Source organism: Chrysochloris asiatica, unplaced genomic scaffold (genome assembly GCF_000296735.1).
Source record: "Chrysochloris asiatica unplaced genomic scaffold, ChrAsi1.0 scaffold00005, whole genome shotgun sequence".
NCBI classification, from domain to species: Eukaryota; Metazoa; Chordata; class Mammalia; order Afrosoricida; family Chrysochloridae; genus Chrysochloris; species Chrysochloris asiatica.
The window spans coordinates 41,981,725-41,990,878 of NW_006408523.1; the positions used below are offsets into that span (position 1 = coordinate 41,981,725).

Consider the following 9,154-nt stretch of genomic DNA (forward strand, 5'->3'; position numbering starts at 1 on the left):
TCACTAGCTGGTCCATGGGAGAAAGATGATTTCTGCTCCCTTAAGATTTACAACCTCAGGTACCCTATGTAGGCATCCTGGCATAGTGCTATAGGATGAGCACTGGACTGTTAACCTCAGGATCAGCTGTTCAAACCTATCAGAAGCTCTTTGCAAACCCTATATAGGATTGCTATGAATTGGAACAGACTAGATCGTGCTTAACAACCACCACCACCACAAACCCTATTGTTGTTAAGTTCTGTCGAGTTGATTCTCACCCATAGAGACCCTGTATAGGGTTTCCAAAGAGAAGCTAGTGAGCTTGAACCACCGACCTTGTAGTTCAAATGACTTTGCCACCTGACACATTAGCCCACAGCGCCACACCAGAACAAACCCTATCCAGGACAATTATGTGTCCGAATTGACTCGATGGCAGTGGTTTTAGTTTTTTGGCTGTCGACTTCATAGATACCCTGTTGGTGAAGTGATTAAGTGCATGGCTGCTAACACGTAGGTGAGTGTTTGAACCCAGTAGCAACTCTTCGATAGCAATATGTGGCTGTTTCCATAAAGATTACAGTCATTGGTGCAGTTCTGCACCGTAACATAAATTGGAATCCATTCGATGGCAATTCAGTTTATCTACTTGGTCAAGCTGGAAGCGCGGGGGGTCCATAGGATAAGCACTGGACTTCGAACCACAAGGCCTGCAGTTTGAGCCCATCAGCCGATTGGTGCGCCTCCAGAGAAAGATGGGACTTTCTTCTCCAAAGATGTAAAGTCTAGAAACCCATAAGCCACTGAGTCGGAAGAGCAGGAACCGACTCAATAAACATAGCAACAATTTGGTAAAGTAGAGGTGGTGTATAATAAAATGATTATAAAAATCATTTTAGAAAATTTACATAATACAAATATGTTAAAAATAAAATAACATTCAATGCCAGGGTTAACAGCATTTCCATTCTGGTATATTTCTTTGCAGTAGTTAAACAATTGTATGTATATGGTTGGGTAGCTTGTTGTTGCTAAGCACCATCCAGCTTTAGAGGGCGTGGTCCTCTGGGTGCAGCACCTCAAGCGGTGGAGGTGAGTCAGCAGTCAGCTGGTACTGTTTCTTATCCTGCCCGCTGGACCTGGCTTCGATTTCACAGGAGACTCCACCCCGTAAACTTTCCAGCTTCGTCCACAGATACTGTCTGCCATACAGCTAGCTCTAGCCTTCTTTCAGTCTGCTTTCCAACAAGTGTACTAAAAGCTGGGAGTCACGCCTGGGTGGGAGGCTGAGAACCCACAGTTGAGCGGTGCAGCCCACTGCCCAGCTGGGCGCGCTCCCACTCCTGATCTGTCCCGCCCCCGCGGGAGCGCGCAGTAGGTGGACGCGCGCCCGCCCCCCTCGGGCGGAGACGCGTCGGGGAAAGCGCGCGGCCGTGAATCACGGACGCCATTTTGGGCTGAATCTGGACCGAGGCTCCGGGAAGCTACGCGGTGGCTGCGGCTCGCTAAGGGAGTCTCTTGCGGGTGACAGGGCTCCGTGGAGAAGAACGCCGACGGCGTGGGACTGAGAAGGCAGGCTTCTCCCTGCGCAGGCAGAGGCGCAAAGGTGGAGCTGCGTTGGAGCTCGCCACGGGACCAGCGCCTCGGATGCGGGCGGAGCGCGGGGGGCCGCGGCGGCGGGAGCGGGAAGCAGGGGTCCTTGGGGGCCTCACGTGAGAGCCGCGGGACCAGCCGCCGCCGTCCCCGGAGCCCGGGGTGGTGTATCGGGGAAGCCGCCCCTGGCAGCAGGTAACGGCGGAGGGGCAGGACCCGCAGGGCCGGGGAGGGTGCACCGTTCCGGGGGTGGTGGTGGAGCGAGTGGGGTGTGCAGTGTCCGCTCGGAGGCCGAGCGGGGCGCGGTGCCTGCACCTCGGAGCCAGCTTTGGGGCGTCTTCTCGCGGTGCTGCTTTCAAAATTTGTCAACAAGCCGCGGTGCGCGTGTGACGGACGCCCGGCTTCGTTGCCCTTTGTCGGCGTTTGGTGACAGCTACGCTGGTGTGTGTCGCCTGAGAAATTAGAGGTGTTAGATGTCAAAACAAGCGGGCGAGGTTTGAGTGCACGAGCTAAGTCGAGGCAAGCCAATTCGTGGAAGTGACAAAGGGGACGCGGGGACGCGTTGCCAAGTAGCGAACTTGGCCAACTTGGGATGAGCGGCTTCGCGTCTGCTATTAGCGTGCGCAGCCTCCTTTTGGGTGGGGTTCCTGACGGAACCTTGTGGTTCAAACCGACCTTCCGGTGCAGCGCTTTATGCGACAGCGCCACACCAGGACTCTCTCTGTGTATATATGTTGTTGTTGTTGTTGTTAAGTGCTGTCCAGTTGGTTCCGACTCATAGAGACCTTGTATAGGGCTTCCGTGGAGCAGCTTGTGAGCGTGAACCGCCCACCAGCGCATTAACCCTCGGCGCCACACCCGGACTCCATACATATATACACTTAATATAGATATGTTCTCTGTCTCTCTAGATTCTAGATAATATAGATACACATTTTTAAACTTGAATGTTACTTGCCATCTGGTTGGTTCCAACTCATAGGTACGCTGTGTAGGGCTTAGGGTTTTTGAGAAGCAGCTGGTGGGTTTGAACTGCCAACCTTGCGGTTAGTGCTCTGGTGCTTATCCTACAGTGCCACACTTAGTTTTTACTATTTGTGAAATATTTTTAAAAAAATGCTACCAACTCCCAGCTATGTACATTTGACCCAAGACAGATTGTCACCAAGTTCTCCCTTCATCTGGTTCTGAGTTCAACTCTTTTATTCTTGTATTCAGAACATAATGGAAAGGAAATACGAAGCTAAAACAGGGTTTTTACCATTGTTTTGGCTTTCCAAAGCTAAATACAAATGGGCTTTAAAAATTATTCCTTGCCCAGTGCATGTCCATCCATTGCTGACTCAGTGGTTAAGGGCTTGGCTGGGCAGTTTGAACTCCATTCAAAAACCAGACCATCTTCCAAGAAAACCCTATGGAACTGTGTTGTGTCAAATGGGGTGGTAAGGGTCTGAAAACTGATAGCACCCAGTAACTATAACAAATGCATGTAAGCATGCCTAAAACTTTGAGGCACACAGGTGAGTGTTCCTTTCTGATCTGCCCCTTTCAGTTCAATGGAAATATGAACGCAGTAACTGTCTCGCTGCTTCTCAACCTGTTAGTAGTCTTTCCTCAGTAGTTTACATTTTGGCACTTCTTAGTCACACCTGGAGGAGTCCCGGTGTGACAGTGTAGGATAAACACTGGACTACAGGTCTGTTTGAACCACAAAGTTGGTGGTTCAAATTCACCAGTGGCTCCTCAAAAACCCTTTACAGAGTCATTGTGAATCAAACTGACTGGATGGCTCATAACAACAACAGTCACACATGGAAGGAACACTGGTGGCATAGTGGGTTACGTGTTGGGTCTGCAGTTCAAATCCACTAGCCACTCTGCAGCAGAGAGATGAGGCTTTCTGCTCCTGTAAAGATTTACAACCTATGTAGGGTTCCTCTGAGATGGCTCCGACTCTATGGTGTGTAGTTTTAGTAGGGGCCCACTCCTTTTTTTTTTTTTTATGCATGATAAAGGTTATACAAAGAACATTTTAATCTGCATATGGCTGGCTCTATATTTGTAGATGCAATTTTTTCAATGAGTTAAGATACTAATGTGCTAATAATTGTGACTGTCATATTGCTTGACAACTAGTATTTGTTAAGGTATTCACAAACTAATAGTACTTAAGATATCTTTTGGTGATTATGTAACCTGTACCTATGGTAAGTACTATATCTTTGTGTTGTTAAGTACCGTGAAGTCAGTTCTGACTTACAGCAACTGTGCGCAGGGTTTCCGAGGCTGTAAATCTTTATGGGAACAGAAAGCCTTATCTTTCTTCCGTGGAACGGCTGGTAGTTTCAAACTGCCAACCTCGAAATGAGCAGCCTGATTCATAACTACTTTTTAAATTTTTCAGAGTATTTTTTCCTCTCAAGTTGGAAAAGTATTAAAATAAGAGAGGGTTCAAAATTTTTCATTAAAATATTCCATTATGTTTTAATTCCATGTTTGTATGATCTTTATGAAGCCCCCTCCTATATGTTGTTTCAAACAAGGGCTGTGATAAATTAAGTATCTTTTATTAGGACCAGCAAAATGCTAGAAAAGAAATTATGTGAATAAGGCTCATTTTTCTTTGTATGTCAAAGGTAAAATCATTTATATTCTAAGATGAAATGAGTATTTCCAATTTTAAATTTAGTACTGGTTTTAGAAGCCTTTCCTCCAGAAACAAATGCAATATTTTGTAATTGTGTTGTTGAGTTCGTTCTTCCTCCATGATCCTGTATAGGTTTCTGAGAAGGGCTAGTTGGTTTGTATTGCCAACACGTAGTCCAGTGTTTATCCTGCAGTGCCGCATTCTATAATTAGGAGTAAAAATGGTAAAGACTCCTTTATTCTATTTTGAATCTCATCTCTCATTAGTCAGAGCAGAAACTATAAGTCATAGGAAAGCATACTCTTCGTTCTTTGACCCAAATTTTATATTCTAAAATTAAAGTTGCTGTTAGGTGCCGTTCAGTCAATTCTGGCACATAGCTACCTTGGTTTTCATGGAGCAACCAGTGGGTTTGAACTGTAGATCTTGTGGTTAGCAATTCAAACTACTATTGGGACATTATTACTAGCAGAGTTTTTTTTTTTTTTTTAAATGTTGGTGTTAAGTACCGGGGTTCCGACTCATAGTGACCCTGCACAGGGTTCCCGAGGCTGTAAATCTTTACGGGAGCAGATTGCCTCATCTTTCTCCCGCGGAACCAATGGTAGTTTCGAACTGCCGACCTTGAGATTAGCAGTCCGATTCATAACCACTACACTACCAGAGCTCCTTTTTTAATGTATATGTTAAATATTACATTGTAGATTAACATATTTTTTGCTACGCCCCACGCTTTTAAATGAGTAGATTCAACATGTTTCAGTCTTAAAATTACTCTCTTGTCTTTACCTCTTTCTCTCTTGTCTTCACCTCTTTAATTTTGTTTTCTTTTTTCCTCTTTCTCTGCTCAGTGAGTGGGATAATAATCATTTTCTTCATGGTACTCACATAGTTGGAAGTAGGAGCCAACAAGTAATAGGTAGTAACTGGTTATGGCCAAGATCTCCTGGGCTGATGGTTGTGGTATGACAGCCAGGTTCCTCTGTGACTCTGGTGCTACTCCAGCCCTAATCCTCTTTCACAGATGTGCACAGTGGATTATGAGCTGGGCTGCTAACCTCAACATCAGCATTCGAATCTGCCAGTGTGACACTGTAGGATAAGCACTGAACTGTTAACCACAGTGCCAGTGATTCAAACTACCAGCTGTTCCTTGGAAAACACTACAGGGCCACTGTGAGTGGGAACTGACTTTTTTATTTTCAAGTTTTTATTGTGAATTGATTGACAGTTTACATGGGAGAACGTTGGGATGGATTTACTTGTTTTAAGCAGAGGTTGGAAATACCTGACAGTAACATATCTCAGACTATTCAATATAGAAAGATCACGGCTACTTAATTCATATCCTCTTGGGCGGTTGTTAGGACCCTGTTCTGCCTTTCAGGAACACAAATACAGTCGGTATCTTGAGATGACTTTTAAGGAATCTTTAGAAGGTGTCACTGTAAGATCCCTTTTACATATCTTTTAGTTATTTTATTGTTGTTGTTGATAGGTGCCATTGAGTCTGTAGCTAACTCATAGCGATCCTATGCACAACAGAAATAAACTCTGCCCGGTCCTGGGCCAACTTCACAATTGTTGCCACACTTGAGTCCATTGATGCTGCTACTTGGCCAATCTATTTCACTGGGGTTCTTCCTCTTTTTCTCTGACCCTCCACCTTACCAAGCATGATATCCTTCTCCAGAGACTGGTCCCTCCTGACAATATATCCGAAGTATGTGAGACAAAGTTTGGCCATCCTGACCTCCAAGGAGCACTATGGCTACACTTCTTCCAAGACAGATGTGTTTATTCTTTTGTCAACCCATGGCACTTTGAATACTCTGCTCCAACACCATAACTCAAATGCATCAATTCTTCAGTGATCTTCCTTATTTATTATCCAGCTTTCACATGCATATGAGGTGATTAAAAATACCATGGCTTGGGCTAGGCGCACCTTGGTCCTCAAGCTGACATCTTTGCCCTTCAACACTGCTTCCATGAGTGTTGATAGTTGATTAAAGAAGAATGAAGTCCTTGACAACTTCAGGCTTTTCCTCTGTTGATAAGAATGTTATTTATTGGTCCAGTGGTGAGAATTTTTTGTTTTCTTTACGTTGAGATGCAATCCATACCAAAGGTCTTTGGTCTTCATGAGTATTTTAAGTCCTCTTTGCTTTCAGTAAGCAAGGTTGTATCATCTGCATATCACAGGTTGTTAATGAGTCTTCCTGTAATCCTGATGCTATGTTTTTCTTCATATAACCCAGCTTCTCAGATTATTTGTTCAGCATACAGGTTGAATAAGTATGGTGAAAGAATACAACCTTGTTGCACATCTTTCTTAATTTTAAACCACTCAGTGTTCCCATGTTCTATTCGAACAGCTACCTCTTGGTTCGTGTACAGATTCCCCATGAGCACAATTAAGTGTTCAGGAATACTCATACTTCACAATGTTGTCCATAGCTTGTCATGGTCCACGTAGTCAAACGCCTTTGCGTTGTCAATAAAGCATAGGTAAACATCTTTCTGGTATTCTCTGCTTTCAGCCAACATACATCAGACATCAGCAATGATGATAACCCTCGTTCCACGGCCTCTTCTGAATCCGGCTTGAATCTTTGAAAGTTGTCTTTCAATGTATGCTTGCAGCCATTTTTGTATTACCTTTAGTAAAACTTCACTCACATGGGATATCAAAGAGATTGATGATTTCCGCATTCCGTTGGGTCACCTCTCTTTGGAATGGGCACAGATCCGGATGTCTTCCAAATTTCTTGACATAGATGAGTGAGTGCCTCCAGTGCCACCTAACTTTCTTGAAAGACTGCAATTTTTATTCCATCAATTCCTGTCAATTCCTTCAATGCACCTTGGACTTCTTCCTTCAGTATCATTGCCTCTTGATCATATGCTACGTCTTAAAATGGTTGAACATCAACCGTTTCCTTTTAGTACAGTAACTCTGTGTATGTTTTCCATCTTCTTTTGATGCTTTCTGCGTCATTCAGTAATTTGCCCGGAGAATCTTTCAGTAACGAAAATCGAGGCTTGAATTTTTTCTTCAGTTCCCCCAGCTTGAGAAATGCTGAGCGTGTCCTTTCTTTTTGGTTTTCTGACTCCAGATCTTTGCACATTTTGTTGTAATATTTGGCTTTATCTTCTTAAGCTGATCTTTGAAATTTTCTGTTCAGCTCTCATACCTCCCCATTTCTTCCATTTGCTTTAGCATCTCTACGCTGGAGAGCAAGTTGCAGTATCTCTTCTGACATCCATTTTGACCTTTTCCTTCTTTCTTCTTAATGACTTCTTGCTTTCTTCATGTATGATGTTCTTAATGTCATCCCACAACTCTTCTGGGTTTCGGTCTTTAGTGTTTAATGCATCAAATCTGTACTTGAGATGATCTCTAAATTCAGGTGGAATATATTCAAGGTCATATTTTGGCTCTCGTGGACTTGTTTTCATTTTCTTCAGCTTCAGTCTGAATTTGCATATAAGCAGTTAATGGTCTGTTCCACAATCTGCCCCTGGCCTTGTTTTGGCTGATAATATGGAGCTTTTCCATCGTCTCTTTCCAAAGATGTAGTCAATTTGATTTCTGTGTATTCCATCTGGTGAGGTCCATGTGTGTAATCGTGTCTTATGCTGTCTAAAGAAGGTATTTAAAATGAACAAGTCATTGATTTTGCAGAATTCTGTCATGCAGTCTGCAGCATCATTTCTATCACCAGGGCCATATTTCCCAACTACTGATCCTTCCTCTTTTTTTTTTTTTTAACCTTTGCATTCCAATCACCAGTAATGATCCATAGATCTTGATTGCATGTTTGATCGATTTCAGATTGAAGAAGTTGACAGAATTCTTCTATTTCATCCTCACTGGCTTTAGTGGTTGGTGCGTAAATTTGAATAATAGTGGTATTAACTGGGCTTCCCTGTAGGCGCATGAATATTATCCTGTCACAGACAGCGTTGTACCTCATGAATGATCTGGATATGTTCTTTTTGATGATGAATGCAACACCATTCCTCTTCAATTTGTCATTCCTGGCATAGTAAACCATGTGGTTGTCAGATTTAAAATGGCCAGTGTCTGTCCATTTCAGCTTCCTAAGGCTATGGTAATCGATGTTTATGCATTTCATTTCATTTTTTACTATTTCCAGTTTTCCTAGATTCATACTTCGTAAGTTCCATGTTACGATTATTAAAGGATGTTTATAGCTGTTTCTCTTCATTTTGAGTTGTGCCCCATCAGCAAATGAAGGTCCTGAGGGCTTTACTTAATTTGCGTCATTACGGTCAACTCTACTTTGAGGAGGTAACTTTTCTCCAGTCGCATTTTGAGTGTCTTCCAACCCGAGGGGCTCATTTTCTGGCAACTATATCTGACAGTGTTTCCTGTTATTCATATGGTTTTCATTGACTAAATATTTGGAAGTAGTTCTTTTCTCCTTCCTAGTCTGTCTTTATCTGGAAGCTTATCTGAAACCTGTATGCCGTGGGTGACCCTGCTGGTGTTTAAAATAACCTGTGGCATAACTTCCAGAATCATAGCAACTCACAAGCCACCACAGTACAACAGACTGACAGATGAGTGGTGTTAGTTGATTACAACTTCTAGAAATATTGTTTAATTTAAAAATTACAATAAACTTTTCTCCCAGTAGAGTATTTGTAAATTTAAATGTTTAGAAACACCCATTACAAATGTATAAAATGTATAAAACTACAGTTGATTTCCATTAGCATTTTTCCTTATATTTTATTTTAATATTCTTGAATTATTGTCCAGTGCTTACTACATCATTCTACATGTTTGTATATATAAATATGTGTATGACTATATATGCATTTATAAATACATGTGATATATGATGTGTGTGTGTATATATATATATGTTGTTGTTGTTAAGTGCCGTCGAGTCGGTTCCG

At 42.8% G+C, this 9,154-nt stretch overlaps 1 protein-coding gene across 1 annotated transcript in view; it reads left to right on the forward strand.

Annotated features, from left to right (window-relative positions):
- The first annotated feature begins 1,455 nt into the window (after positions 1 to 1,455).
- Positions 1,456 to 9,154, forward strand: part of FBXL3 (F-box and leucine-rich repeat protein 3) — a 25,217-nt gene continuing 17,518 nt past the window's right edge. Inside the window, exon 1 of the mRNA XM_006832027.1 lies at positions 1,456 to 1,770. The gene's annotated coding sequence lies outside the window, so the exon portion shown is untranslated. The remainder of the gene's footprint in view (positions 1,771 to 9,154) is intronic.